Here is an 11821-nt window from a genome sequence, read left to right on the forward strand (position 1 = left end):
TCGCGGGACAGACATTCTACCAAATATTTAGCGTGGCGTTTGATGAAATATTTTCATCAAATGATGGCGAGCATTCTTTTTAACATTTAATTCGGACATTTATAGTGCATCAGCGCATTAGACTCTGAACTGCTCTGTTAGTTAGGTTGTAGGGATACTTGTGTTTTTTATCAGTGAATTTCAGAATATACTCAACTATTTTGGAAAACCGTTTTTGATTAGAAATCCCGGACAATCTCCTAATTCCTCAGAGCTATAAGCTGCAGCTATAATGGTATTCTCAGATGAAGTGGGCACTAGGATCTCTAATTACTGGCTCCACGTTTTGTTAAATCACTTTCTGGGTGCTAAAAAGTAAATAGAGAGCCAGTGTTGAGAACGGCGAAGGACAGCATTAACAACATTCTAAAAGCCAGAAACTGATTCAACATGCAAGCATTTATACAGCAATTTATTTTTTACAACAAACTATTCGCCGCCCCACAACATACTTGTCTTATATAGGCATTGCAGACCGCAGCGCCGTACTCTGTTAATGTATCTTTGTATTTAAACCGCATGCCTGTACCAGTTTCTTTAGCGCTTCAGTGTAAAATAAGTGTCTGATGCAATGACTGGAGAAACAGTTGTACCCCACGGTATCGTGTGAGGCTCCCTTCTGTTCCTTATTTATGTAAATGACAAATGGTTCAAATGGCTCTGAGCACTATGGGACTTTATATCTGAGGTCATCAGTCCCCTAGGCCTTAGAACTACTTAAACCTAACTAACCTAAGGACATCACACACATTCATGCCCCAGGCAGGATTTGAACCTGCGACTTTAGCGGTCTCGCGGTTCCAGACTGAAGCGCCTAGAACCGCTCGACCACAAATGCCGTCTGTAAATGACACGCACACAGCTCAGAAACTGCAGGCAATATCACGTTGCTTGCAGATGACACTTGTGTAATAGTGAGTGATATTATGAATCTCTGTCCACTACAACTGATAGAATCCTCAAGTCCTCGCATTCACGGTTCGATACTAACAGGCTGGCCATAAATGTGAAGAAAACTAACTATATGTAATTTGGGAAGACGAATCAAAAGCAAGATCTCCATCTGGTACTGGGCAGAAATGAGTTAGAAAGGGTACAATGCACAATACTTCTAGGAAGTTACATTGACCGAGACCTAAACCATGTGACTAACCTCTACCAGAAACTCAGTTCTGCATGTTTTGCTTTGACAATTATGTCCAAAGTCTGATGGCTCCGAGCACTATGGGACTTAACATCTATGGTCATTAGTCCCCTAGAACTTAGAACTACTTAAATCTAACTAACCTAAAGACATCAAACACCCAGTCATCACGAGGCAGAGAAAATTCCTGACCACGCCGGGAATCGAACCCGGGAACACGGGCGCGGGAAGCGAGAGCGCTACCCCCAAAGTCTGATCCTCAGATGATCCTAGAAAGGTTTATTTTGGCTACCTCCAGTTCTTGTACCTTATGGAATAGTTTTCTGGGGTAAAATTAATAGTCGAGTAAACAAAATTTCTACATTACACAAAATATTCGTTTGAATCTTGTCACACAGCTCGGCCAGAGATCATTGCAAGCCTCTATTTGAAAAGTTGCGCTTGCTTGTTGTACTCTCCTTGTACGTACACAAATGTGTGTTGCTGACAAGACTTAGACTTGGTGACCTGCTAATCAACTCCAATTACCACAGTTATAATACTCGCACTGTGGATCCATCCATATAAAAGAAGTTAGAACAAACAAACAAACACTGTCCGAACAGGCCTTGAAGGCCGAATGGTACCGACCGACCGCCGTGTCATCCTCAAGGCACAGGGGTGAGTGGATGCGGATAGAGGAGCATGTGGTCAGCACACCGCTCTCCCGGCTGTTGTCAGTTTTTTTTCTTGACCAGAGTCGCTACTTCTGAGTCAAGTAGCTCCTCAAGTCTGCATCACTAACTGTACCTGTAGTTTTAATTTCAATAGAAAAAAAACCATATGTGTCTTTCACCCTTCGCTACACGCGCCGCCGAAAGCTACGCCAGTGGCACTCCGTGCCGCAGTTCCATTTTCCACCAATCTTACGACACAGTATTTTTAAAATATTTAATGAGCAATAAAATTTAAGTAAATGATAATTAAATGGACACCCTAGCTGCAAACAGGCGTTGATGTACTTCATTGGGGACATGTTGAAAATGTGTGCCCCGACCGGGACTCGAACCCGGGATCTCCTGCTTACATGGCAGACGCTCTATTCATCTGAGCCACCGCGGGCACAGAGGATAGTGCGTCTGCAGGGACTTATCCCTTGCACGCTCCCCGTGAGATCCACATTCCCAACATCTCCGCACCACTACATTCGTAGTTCGCCTAATAGATGTTTGCCCATCTTACTCATTACTCGTGGCAGATTAATCTACCAAGTCCCGTACGAGTTCGGGCACAGCGTGTGCGTTCGCACAAGAAGGTCAAAGGCCGGGAAGCCATATTTTAACTATATATATATATATATACACTCCTGGAAATTGAAATAAGAACACCGTGAATTCATTGTCCCAGGAAGGGGAAACTTTATTGACACATTCCTGGGGTCAGACACATCACATGATCACACTGACACAACCACAGGCACATATACACAGGCAACAGAGCATGCACAATGTCGGCACTAGTACAGTGTATATCCACCTTTCGCAGCAATGCAGGCTGCTATTATCCCATGGAGACGATCGTAGAGATGCTGGATGTAGTCCTGTGGAGCGGCTTGCCATGCCATTTCCACCTGGCGCCTCAGTTGGACCAGCGTTCGTGCTGGACGTGCAGGCCGCGTGAGACGACGCTTCATCCAGTCCCAAACATGCTCAGTGGGGGACAGATCCGGAGATCTTGCTGGCCAGGGTAGTTGACTTACACCTTCTAGAGCACGTTGGGTGGCACGGGATACATGCGGACGTGCATTGTCCTGTTGGAACAGCAAGTTCCCTTGCCGGTCTAGGAATGGTAGAACGATGGGTTCGATGACGGTTTGGATGTACCGTGCACTATTCAGTGTCCCCTCGACGATCACCAGTGGTGTACGGCCAGTGTAGGAGATCGCTCCCCACACCATGATGCCGGGTGTTGGCCCTGTGTGCCTCGGTCGTATGCAGTGCTGATTGTGGCGCTCACCTGCACGGCGCCAAACACGCATACGACCATCATTGGCACCAAGGCAGAAGCGACTCTCATCGTTGAAGACGACACGTCTTCCATTCGTCCCTCCATTCACGCCTGTCGCGACACCACTGGAGGCGGGCTGCACGATGTTGGCGCGTGAGCAGAAGACGGCCTAACGGTGTGCGGGACCATAGCCCAGCTTCATGGAGACGGTTGCGAATGGTCCTCGCCGATACCCCAGGAGCAACAGTGTCCCTAATTTGCTGGGAAGTGGCGGTGCGGTCCCGTACGGCACTGCGTAGGATCCTACGGTCTTGGCGTGCATCCGTGCGTCGCTGCGGTCCGGTCCCAGGTCGACGGGCACGTGCACCTTCCGCCGACCACTGGCGACAACATCGATGTACTGTGGAGACCTCACGCCCCACGTGTTGAGCAATTCGGCGGTACGTCCACCCGGCCTCCCGCATGCCCACTATACGCCCTCACTCAAAGTCCGTCAACTGCACATACGGTTCATGTCCACGCTGTCGCGGCATGCTACCAGTGTTAAAGACTGCGATGGAGCTCCGTATGCCACGGCAAACTGGCTGACACTGACGGCGGCGGTGCACAAATGGTGCGCAGCTAGCGCCATTCGACGGCCAACACCGCGGTTCCTGGTGTGTCCGCTATGCCGTGCGTGTGATCATTGCTTGTACAGCCCTCTCGCAGTGTCCGGAGCAAGTATGGTGGGTCTGACACACCGGTGTCAATGTGTTCTTTTTTCCATTTCCAGGAGTGTATATTAGGTGCACTACGAATGTAGTGGTGTGGACATGTTGGGAATGCGGATCTCACGGGGAGCGTGCAAGGGATAAGTCCCTGCAGACGCACTATCCTCTGTGCCCGCGGTGGCTCAGATGAATAGAGCGTCTGCCATGTAAGCAGGAGATCCCGGGTTCGAGTCCCGGTCGGGGCACACATTTTCAACATGTCCCCAATGAAGTACATCAACGCCTGTTTACAGCTAGGGTGTCCACTTAATTATCATTTCATTTCTACCAAAGCTGCATGGTCATCCACGGTAACTGTTCTTTCGGGAACAGATACTACCGTCATATATAGTTAAAATTTAAGTAGTACAACTGTTACAAATGACTCGTGATGGCAAATATAATGCTTTCGTAAATATTTCAAATATAACTCATTGCTTATGACTAACTAGGAACAAGGTAGCATAAAAAAAACATAGCGATGAACAAATATTTGGAAAAAATAAATACTAAGATTTCACGCTTCGTCGAATGGAATGTTGCAGGCATAGAAAATAGTTTTGCGGGTGGAATGCTTTTTGCACACGGATCGTATACACCCTGAGCATGTTATTGTAGTTTTATTGTTGCGATGTTTACTCACTCATGGCATGGACCAGATCTTGGTCGCTCTCCTGAGGCTTGAGGGATTACTGTTAAATCAGAAGGCTGCTTGTATTTTGACAAAATATGCTTTTATATCTAGGGGTAGTGATTGTATGCGAGCCCTTTCTTTCAGGTAACCTTCAAGTAGGCTAAATCCCAAGTTTTCAATAAACTCTCCTCGCCTTTGCCTCTTCCTTTCCAAAATTGATATGTTGTTGGCCACCAAAATAATATGGGCGTTTACAACTGCCATATCCAAAAATCTGAAAAATAACGCTAGTGGCCACCTCCTTGTCCTTCGTCCCGTAGAATAATTGGCACATTTTCGGTCATGTGAATCAACGCCACCTTTAGTAGCGCTATAATCCAGAATAATGTCTGGTTTTCCCGTTTCCTTACAGACAGTTGGCTTACTGTTCATTGTGGACAGTACAATGGCACTTTTTTTGGGGGGGGGGGGGGGGCTGAGTGCACCCCACTTGCCAACAGCACTAGGCAAACCCGGACCATCACCCATCCAAGTGCTAGCCCGACATTACTTAACTTCGGTATTCTGATGGGAACCGGCTTTAGCACTGCGACAGGCAGCACTCAAAAGACATGTCAGCCACATTGGTGCCATCCTTGATATGCGCTGCCTACATACATAAAGAGGTTGGAGAAGGAAATAGCTTTTAGATCTGAGTTAAAATCATTTCTTGTTGAGAACTGTTTCTACAATATAACTCAATATGCTAGCGTGTAGGTTTAGGAGGCCCTCATTCATTGTTGGGTTCCTTTTGGTTCTGTTAACAGATGTACCATTTACGCTGTCCTTCTCTTGCAAAGAATGTTTCTGCTGTTGGTTTTCTGTTAACACCATTTCAGATGCAGTGCAATACTCGTCCACTGAGAAGGATGGTTCAAATGGCTCTGAGCACTATGGGACTTAACTTCTGAGGTCATCAGTCCCCTAGAACTTAGAACTACTTAAACCTAACTAACCTAAGGACATGACACGCATCCACGCCCGAGGCAGGATTCGAACCTGCGACCGTAGCGGTCGCGCGGTTCCAGACTGAAGCGCCTAGAACCGCTCGGCCACACTGGCCGGCCCACTGAGAAGGAATCCGGAGTTAGCCTAATTGAGACGTTTATACTGTCGGTAGCTTTTCGTGTGTTCCTGTGTTACACATTTTAGCATTGCTACATAAGGTGGTCGTGTATTCTATTTTTTTATGGATGTTTTAAGTCATATTTTCTTGTTTTACCTAGATAATTGATTTACTTATTTTGAATCTTCTACTATTCCGCAGTGTTATGTAGTGTTCATCTGTTTTCATTTTTTCAATAGTGCTTTCACATTCAAAATTTCTTTTTCACTGATTAATTGTGCATGTTGGACTCACAATGTAGACAATATATTTTATGCTTCCCCTTCCAGTCATGTACCGAGTGAGGTGGCTACTCCAGTCTTAATGAACTGGATTCGCGTTCGGGAGGACTGGAGTCCATCCATCCATCCTCACTTAGATTTTCCGTGATTTCCCATTGTCGCTGAGGTGAATGCTGGGATTGTTCCTTTGATTAGGCCATGGCCAATTCCCTGCCCTATCCTCACCTTATTCTGTCCTATTTTGTTAATTTTTTATGTATATATCATTTCTATTATAAAATTTCTAACATGGTCGATACTATTGTACAGGATGGTCTACCGACGAGGATATAAATAAAATAAACAGTATCCACGCTGCAGCGATCTTTTACAGAACAAAGAAATTGAAGCAATTAACTGTGGCCTGCTCGCCGTCATGTCTACGAGTTGTCCAAGGAGAATAACACAACAATTCAATACTCAAAGTGAACGCAGTATTTGCAATTGTTGCGTGACAACAGCCGATCGCTGTCGCCGGCGTCCGTTTCGAAATTCAGAAAGTGAAATGTATTCTCTTATTTTAAATAAAATATTTAACAAGGTTTTATTTTATTTCGCATAAATAGAAGCGACGTAAATTAGAGCTACTCGATCCCACTGTTTTATTTTTCCCACGTTCTTTAAAATATTAGGCATAAATAATAAGTTTTCTCGCGTCAGGTAAGTTTCTCTAAAGTACAGAACATTTGCGAGTTAATTACTCTTATTACTTACTTATTTTTCTGTTACTAATTTGTTGTGAAGTTAATTTACTTTGGGTCCACATTCCGCTTACTGTTGACTAACTTGAGTCCAATCCTTCTTCCCAACCATTCAGTAACCAATTGTACTGTTGTGAACAAGTGCAACTGAAACTTCGTGTTGGACAAATGTCTCAGAGTAACAGAATACAAAACTACAACAATGGTTTGCTTTCAAAAAATTACTAAGCAGGATAAAAAGAAGCAAGTGAGAACGCGTGTATTTGTGGGAAATGACAGGGAAAATATTTTACAAAGCATTCTTGTCAAATGTTTCCATCCTATAACGTTAGAGCACCATACTTAATAAATAATGAAAAAATTTTTAAGAATTTTTCTTTCAAAAATTCAGTCTTGATCACACCTTCAAAAACATAGGTGGCCGGTTTTGGTCATATCACATGACCATCATCAGACCTGTAATTTAATTTAGAAAGTAATAGAAACCTTACTAGATCGACAATAAAATATGACAAAAAGCTTTTTAGGATAAAATGCCCTAAGACTTGTTATACCCATGGCAACAAGTCTCATTGCATTTTATCCCTAAAAGCATTTTGTCATATTTTATTGTCGATCTAGTAAGGTTTCTATTACTTTCTAAATTAAATTACGGGTCTGATGATGGTCGTGTGATATGACCGAAACCGGCCACCTATGTTCTTGAAGCATACGTGGTGTGATAAAGACTGAATTTTTGAAGGAAAAATTTTAAAAAAATTTTGTCCACTGTCCCAAAAATGTTTATTAAAATTGTTCGAATTTTTAAGAATCGCCGATAATTTTAAGCATTTACATACTGTGCTTCAAAGTAGCTGCAAAAAGATCTTTCTTCAAAGGTTCTGGAGATTTTACTTTCCCATCAATGTCTTCCCATTTTTAGAACAAAATTGCCTCTATGTCGTCATTTCCCAGCTTTGTTGGTGGGCTCCATGCGTGCGATTAGAGCGCTGTCGTAAGTAATTCCCCGGAATGATTTGTTCTGTTCTCAATATCGGTTGCGGTATTACGTGTCAACCATGTTACTCTGTCGAATTTCACGCTCCGCTGACGCAAGCTGCAGCGCTCTGCCGCTAGAGGGATCCGAATTGTAGCGCGCATCATGATGGTGTAGCGTAACTAAGGAGGTGCTTGAGAAACAGCGTACTGCAATCGAGTTCTACAGCAGAAAAAGTCCATCCAATTGGAATCGATTGAAGAATGACAGCTGACGGCACGACAATGCCATACTACACACAGGCGCTGTTCCATCTGCAACAATCGGACGCGTCGGGTTCATTGTCATCGATCACCCTCCATACAGTTGGTTGGTTGATCTGCGGGAAGGATCAAAAAGCGAGGTCATCGGTCCCATAGGATTAGGGCAGGATGGGGGAGGAAGTCGTCCATACCATTTCAAAGGAACCATCCCGGCATTGGCCTGACGCGATTTAACGAAATCACGGAAAACCTAAATCAGGATCGCCGGACGCGTGTATGAACTGTCGTTCTCCCGAATGCGAGACCAGTGTGCTAACCTCTGCTCGGCCTCGCTCGGCCCTTCATCCATTCCCAATTTGGCCCCATCCTATTTTCGTCTGTTTCCAAATTTAAAGGACTTCCTCGAGGACTTCAGTCTGATAGTGATGAAGCAGTGCAAAAAAAAAAAGGTTCAAATGTGTGTGAAATCCTACGGAACTTAACTACCGAGGTCATCAGTCCCTAAGCTTACACACTACTTAACCTAAATTATCCTAAGGACAAACACACACAACCATGCCCGAGGGAAGGCTTGAACCTGCGCCGGGACCGAAGCGGTGCAAGCAGGCATGATGTTGCCGCTACGTTAACAAATCAAACAATCTACAATGATTATTAGAATAGATGCACCAAATAGCTGCTTGTAATATCTTTACTCACGACAGACTGTTTCAGGCTTTATCGCCGTTGTCGACTACGTCTAAATCGTGAATTACGGTGTGACAATAGTTCCACTCTGTCAAGTTACTGTCACACCGTAATGAACATTTTAGTTTCAACAGACTGTTTCAGGCTTTATCGCCGTTGTCAACTACGTCTAGATCGTTAATTACGGTGTGACAATAGTTCCACTCTGTCAAATTACTGTCACACCGTAATTAACATTTTAGTTTCAACATACACTCCTGGAAATGGAAAAAAGAACACATTGACACCTATGTGTCAGACCCACCATACTTGCTCCGGACACTGCGAGAGGGCTGTACAAGCAATGATCACACGCACGGCACAGCGGACACACCAGGAACCGCGGTGTTGGCCGTCGAATGGCGCTAGCTGCGCAGCATTTGTGCACCGCCGCCGTCAGTGTCAGCCAGTTTGCCGTGGCATACGGAGCTCCATCGCAGTCTTTAACACTGGTAGCATGCCGCGACAGCGTGGACGTGAACCGTATGTGCAGTTGACGGACTTTGAGCGAGGGCGTATAGTGGGCATGCGGGAGGCCGGGTGGACGTACCGCCGAATTGCTCAACACGTGGGGCGTGAGGTCTCCACAGTACATCGATGTTGTCGCCAGTGGTCGGCGGAAGGTGCACGTGCCCGTCGACCTGGGACCGGACCGCAGCGACGCACGGATGCACGCCAAGACCGTAGGATCCTACGCAGTGCCGTAGGGGACCGCACCGCCACTTCCCAGCAAATTAGGGACACTGTTGCTCCTGGGGTATCGGCGAGGACCATTCGCAACCGTCTCCATGAAGCTGGGCTACGGTCCCGCACACCGTTAGGTCGTCTTCCGCTCACGCCCCAACATCGTGCAGCCCGCCTCTAGTGGTGTCGCGACAGGCGTGAATGTAGGGACGAATGGAGACGTGTCGTCTTCAGCGATGAGAGTCGCTTCTGCCTTGGTGCCAATGATGGTCGTATGTGTGTTTGGCGCCGTGCAGGTGAGCGCCACAATCAGGACTGCATACGACCGAGGCACACAGGGCCAACACCCGGCATCATGGTGTGGGGAGCGATCTCCTACACTGGCCGTACACCACTGGTGATCGTCGAGGGGACACTGAATAGTGCACGGTACATCCAAACCGTCATCGAACCCATCGTTCTACCATTCCTAGACCGGCAAGGGAACTTGCTGTTCCAACAGGACAATGCACGTCCGCATGTATCCCGTGCCACCCAACGTGCTCTAGAAGGTGTAAGTCAACTACCCTGGCCAGCAAGATCTCCGGATCTGTCCCCCATTGAGCATGTTTGGGACTGGATGAAGCGTCGTCTCACGCGGTCTGCACGTCCAGCACGAACGCTGGTCCAACTGAGGCGCCAGGTGGAAATGGCATGGCAAGCCGTTCCACAGGACTACATCCAGCATCTGTACGATCGTCTCCATGGGAGAATAGCAGCCTGCATTGCTGCGAAAGGTGGATATACACTGTACTAGTGCCGACATTGTGCATGCTCTGTTGCCTGTGTCTATGTGCCTGTGGTTCTGTCAGTGTGATCATGTGATGTATCTGACCCCAGGAATGTGTCAATTAAGTTTCCCCTTCCTGGGACAATGAATTCACGGTGTTCTTATTTCAATTTCCAGGAGTGTATTTACATGATTTACCATCTTACTAAAATAGTGACCGTTATAAGACAGTTCACTAACGACCTAATATGGACGACACATCAATCTAGACGTACTTGACAGTGGCGATAAAGGCCGAGACAGTCTGTAGTGAATAAATATTAATTATTACAATCAGATATTTGATGCATCTATTCCAATAATCATGTCGTTATCAGACATATATTATGCTGCCGGCCCTAAAGAAGACATATGTCCAGTGACGCTATCAACAAACTGGTCTACCGTTGGGGGACATGTTTTCGTCGCAGGTTGACTATGTTGAAACATAAATGAAGATGTAGGCTGTTAATAAAGTTTATTTTATTTTGAAGGCTTGAAGAGTTTACGGCAACGGCCTTGCCGCAGTGGTTACACCGGTTCCCGTGAGATCACCGAAGTTAAGCGCCGGCGGGCGTGGTCGGCACTTGGATGGGTGATCATCCAGGAGGCCATGCGCTTTTGCCATTTTTCGGGGTGCACTCAGCCAATTGTGGAGCTACTCGACCGAATAGTAGCGGCTCCGGTCAATAATACCATCATAACGACCGGGAGAGCGGTGTACTGACCCCATGCCCCTCCTACCCGCATCCTCCATGAGGATGACACGGCGGTCGGATGGTCTCGGTAGGCCACTCGTGGCCTGAAGACGGGGTGCTTTAAGAGTTTACATAAAAGAATCGAAGGTATTACGTTTCAGCACGCCCTCGTATTTGGTAATAACCAGAAAATCCTTTAATAAACTGCGTTTTCCAAACGGGAATGTAGTTTTGAGGTTGAACGTATTTTATGGGCTACTTGAGCCCGCATTAGTATCGCACTTGAATGTTGTAAATGTGGATCAGAGTTACTTGAGGCGAAATCACACTAGAAAAACAATGGGCTCTTGTAGGACACTTAGGCTAATTACGTTGACTAATTTTTAAATCAACCTATTTATATCGTTTACTTTATAAAAAGAATTAGACTATTGACAAAGTCGTAAAAGATACGAAATTTGAAAAAAAAATCACTTACCAACCATCTGTATCCTTTGAAGGTGCGCGTACAGACATAAATTTGTGTAGTAAACGAAACAATTTTTCAGTATGACAAACGAGTCAGAACAGAGCCTCTGGAGGCATGCAAATCTGGTACCTTCGGAAAACCACAGTACTAATAGTTCCCTTTTTTGGCTGACGGGCTTAAGTAGCTCTAGTTTACGGTATGTATGTTTAGGTGGAATTTTACAGCTCAGTTTCGAACCACTACCACTTGCTGAATTGCCTTGAAATGATGCTTAACTACCCGTGCAATCGCATTCACAGTACAGTTATATGACCTAATGCGGAAGGGCTGATGCTGCGAACAGGATTACACAAGCCGGCCGGCGGTCTATGGTCTCCTCTGCCCCCCCCCCCCCCCCCCCGCCACTCATCGCTACTGTTAAGGAGACGTCGCCCGCGGTGGGATTGACTCCTTGGAATGATCTATACGGTGATGTAAGTCATGGCCCCAGGTGACACAGACTCCAGCCATTCACCCTGG

The 11821-nt window shown here is 46.0% G+C and overlaps 2 non-coding genes and 1 pseudogene across 2 annotated transcripts; 2 read left to right on the forward strand and 1 right to left on the reverse strand.

The window, feature by feature from the left end:
• Window positions 1-2210: 2210 nt before the first annotated feature.
• Window positions 2211-2285, reverse strand: Trnat-ugu (transfer RNA threonine (anticodon UGU)). Its single transcript has one exon. It is a non-coding gene; the product is annotated as a tRNA-Thr (tRNA).
• Window positions 2286-4049: 1764 nt separating this feature from the next.
• Trnat-ugu (transfer RNA threonine (anticodon UGU)) lies at window positions 4050-4124 on the forward strand. Its single transcript has one exon. It is a non-coding gene; the product is annotated as a tRNA-Thr (tRNA).
• Window positions 4125-10644: 6520 nt separating this feature from the next.
• On the forward strand, window positions 10645-10762 carry LOC126425565 (5S ribosomal RNA; annotated as a pseudogene).
• The last annotated feature ends 1059 nt before the right edge of the window (window positions 10763-11821 follow it).

This window comes from Schistocerca serialis, chromosome 10 (assembly GCF_023864345.2).
Source record: "Schistocerca serialis cubense isolate TAMUIC-IGC-003099 chromosome 10, iqSchSeri2.2, whole genome shotgun sequence".
Lineage (NCBI taxonomy): Eukaryota > Metazoa > Arthropoda > Insecta > Orthoptera > Acrididae > Schistocerca > Schistocerca serialis.